General features: G+C 45.2%; 1 non-coding gene across 1 annotated transcript; it reads right to left on the bottom strand.

The window, feature by feature from the left end:
• Positions 1-2,862: 2,862 nt before the first annotated feature.
• Positions 2,863-2,981, bottom strand: LOC147901883 (U5 spliceosomal RNA). Its single transcript, XR_015541083.1, has one exon. It is a non-coding gene; the product is annotated as a U5 spliceosomal RNA (small nuclear RNA).
• Between the last annotated feature and the right edge of the window lie 758 nt (positions 2,982-3,739).

Below are 3,739 nucleotides of genomic sequence, written 5' to 3' on the forward strand. Positions count from 1 at the left end.
GGACAGAGAGTCTACACACGCTCGAGGTGGAGCACACTGGCTCAAGTTCTAGAGATATCCGGCAGATAGTAGAAGTACGAGGTGGTAAGATCAAAGGACCATGCTCTGGTGGGACTTTGGATCTATCTCTTTTGTATTGTGTCCATAGCTTTGTACGGAAATATATTCTCTTGGTAGCTTCTATATCTAGCTGGATCATTATCTATTTATCAGTCTGCACATCTATTTGAAGCACCTAAGTTAAGAAGTTGGTGATTTCAGTCACCACACACTGTGTGAGCTTTTGGGCCAGTCTATCAGTCTTCCGCTGTGCGCACCCTATGTTGGTCGATTTTAAACATGAGCCGGATATCCGGAAAGAGGTAGGTTGTCCTATAGCTGGCAACCTATTCTCTTTTGTATTTACCATCTACCACTCCTTTTGGTAGCTGTTTTGTATGGTGTTTTCAAGCATTAATAGAAGTTCCTTTTTCTCTGGAAAATAAAAAGATTGTATGATGGAGCAGATGTACCGCATGATGGTGGTGGATGTACGCCCAAGGGATTGACATCTGGCTCAACCATGGTGATGCTACTACTTTTCAGCTTGGTTTCTCCATGGAGAGACCAAGCATAGGCTTCGCAATGGGTGTAATGACTTGCACTAAAAAATCATCAGTTCTGGAGCTTCAGCGAGAGAGAGAAAGAGACCATGAGAGCGACTGGAGAGAGAGAAACGATTTTCAGCACCATGAGCTTGAGCCATCCCTTGATGATTTCCACGAGGATTGCGAGCCGTGAGCCATCCCGAATCAGCAGTAGCAAGTAAGTTTGTGTGTTTCACCTTGTCTTCCAACAGATGTGCCGCTCGTCTTGGCGGCTTCCCTGCTACTAACTAGATGCGCCACTCAACTAGGACGTCTCCAGGAGCATGAACCAGGCTGGGCTTCCATGTCTGGCCGAAATGATTTGCATTTGTGCTCCATTTTTTCCAGAGGTTTCTCTACTGCTATTGCAGTCTTAGTCCCTTCCCTCTCGTTAAGTTTGTTGTTGAACAATCATTAATTAAACGCAGTTCTACATGTGCTCTGTAGCATGAGTCAACAACAAGCAGGCTAGGAGGAAATCTCGCAAACAGAAAATTAGCCACTTAAACCACTTGGGATAAGTGGCTACATTTGGCTGAGTTCTGCTATCATAATACTAAGCATACCGATGAGCAGCTATGTATGGCTGCAAAGTTCATGTGCATTCCACAATTATTGATACAATTATTGCAAAGCTCATGTACATTTCATGTGCATGAGTGTTTGGAAGAGTGATCTCTGTCTAGGTCACTCATTCGCAACAGGGGTGTTTCTCTCACTCGTCAACAACCCGATTGAAAGAGTGGAGACTTAGGGTGGCCTACTTCAAGCAAAAAGCGGTTGAGAATTGAATGAGAGAACAATACTTCTCCATTTGAATGGGATTCGGTGGGCTTCATCAGTTGCCAAAGTCTCACGTACATCAGCACAGAATTATTGCAGGTGGCGCACATCATCTAGTGGTTGCGAGCTAGAGTTTATGTAGTCATGACAATTGCACATGAAATGTGCCAAGGCAAAGGCAATATCAATGGGTTCCTAGATCTGTGCATTCGTTCTCGATTCTTGCAGACGGTGGACCCACCCTTCTTCACCGAGCAAGCACTGAGCGAAAAGTTTGAAGAAGAAGTTCAAACGAACTTACAAAGGAAAGGAGCAGCTGAAAGCAGGCATCCGGAATCAGAAGAGGCCGCCGAAGATGCACAGATTATGAGAGAATGGCCTAGCCATGGCAGCATCACAAACCGCCGGCTGAGCTCAGACTTGGAAACCTCTGCTATATGGGAGCATCCAGCCCTGACTATCCTGCATCCTGTCCACCTAGCCCTTCCAGGTTGAAATCTTCACAGTCCACTAATTCAAAAGCATTACCTTGCATACCTTGGTCCCTTGTGCGTGGGAACGGGCTTCATGCCTCTCAGTCATGTTCCAGTCACCAGCAAGCAGCCAATGCTCTCCTTGGAGCCTGTCTTTAAGCTCATCCCACAACCAGGCTGTGTCATTAGAGGAATTTGGAGGATAGACCGAGGCCTCCTTGAAATTTCCATTCTTGGATAGTGCTCTCTACGGCAATGAACACCCAAACTGGAGCCTTAGCTTGTTGATTCAAGACCACAGCAAGCTTCATTGAGAAACCAAGCGTCCACACATCCAATAACGAAGCAGGTTATAAAGCAAGGCAAAAAGCTAGCACTGCCAAGGCCAAGTGGGGCGTGCCAGGCCGGTCAGTCACCTATAATAATGCAGCACGATGCATAGAACGTGCTTTAAGAAGCTGAATGAAGAAGATGGCCTGGCAGGTGCATGGCATATTCCAAACAGAGTAGAAGCAGTAGCGTTGGACCTGTGGATTGGGCTGTAGGGTAGGTGGGTATGAGGATGCACCAAAGCTGATTTGGACCTTGCCTTGCTGATAATGGTCTCGTAATCCAGGCAATGAGCGTTCGGTGCTAGGCTCGTTCTCCATTGCCTGTAGCACCATGCGAATTCAGGAAACCATAAAAGGAGACTCGGTTGAGCGGAGCAAACGATACCTACATTCTAAGAGAGTCAATAGGCGATGCTAGCATCACCCGATGAAAAATGGTAATAGCGAACAGAAATGCACCGGAGCAAACGATACCCACATTCTTGGGCAATGATAGAGTCACCCAAACCCAACCCGCTGCTGCAGTGTATGGAATCCCTGAGTCCACACTGTCAAAATCCGAGTCCGGAGAGGTCGCTGCCGCCTGAAATGAGAGGTCGCTGCCGCCTCGCTCGAGGCTCTCCATCTTAGCTGTTACTTTTGAGGAGCCCCCCTCACAGAGAGAGGAGCCGCACCAAAAATTCGGATACGCTGTTTTCTGTGCCGAGCACACGGTATTCTTTAGTAAAAGGCGAAAGAATAGTTCGCTCTGTGCTCAACACGCAGCTTCCATGTTGTCTGATGGGCCGTGTGTGAGTTTATATACGGCACCACAAAGTGAGTCTTTTCAAAATACCGTATATGGGATAGAGAAGCACGTGTCCCATGCATGCCTCTTGATGATCCAGATCACACTACTTCGATTGCATCCACTTTCACACCGGCTTGTATTTACGCATCTTAGGCGATTTTGTGCTCTACATGGTTGTTTTTTCTGGATAATCTGATATGTGTGCAATCCCACATAAATGTTCTCGTATATAAAACAACTTGACTGAGATAAAAACTGGGTCAAGCACTAGCTTGGATTCTAAAGTTATTCGGGCTTTGATTCTCCCAAAATTTAGCCTAGAAAATACATGGAGGAAGAGAAGGAAAAAGTGATATGCTTTGTAGTTTTGGGCTTACCCACTTGTTTGCATGAACCTTATTTTTAATGTTGTTCTTAATGCTTCAAGAATGACTCATTTAAAAAGGAAATTTCTTCATGTTAACTTGGCCAAGGCAAGAAGATGATAGAGTGCTCAATACATATTTAAACGAGCATTAAGTCAATGCACTCGATCTCAATAAAGATACATCAAAAAGTCACATGATCCGATGATGTGCTTAATTTCTCCTCCTCGTAATTAGTTTTGCATCTCTAATAGGGGGTCTTTGTTAGGCTTAGCATAATCATAATAACATATTTCTTAAATTTAGTGAAAAACATGGCCCCTAGATCCTTTATGTGGAGGGGTCCAACATCAAGGAAGACATCTAACTC

Source organism: Dipteris shenzhenensis, chromosome 5, assembly GCF_047967505.1.
Source record: "Dipteris shenzhenensis isolate YYH24624 ecotype China chromosome 5, Dip_SZ_1.0, whole genome shotgun sequence".
In the NCBI taxonomy this organism is placed as follows: domain Eukaryota; kingdom Viridiplantae; phylum Streptophyta; class Polypodiopsida; order Gleicheniales; family Dipteridaceae; genus Dipteris; species Dipteris shenzhenensis.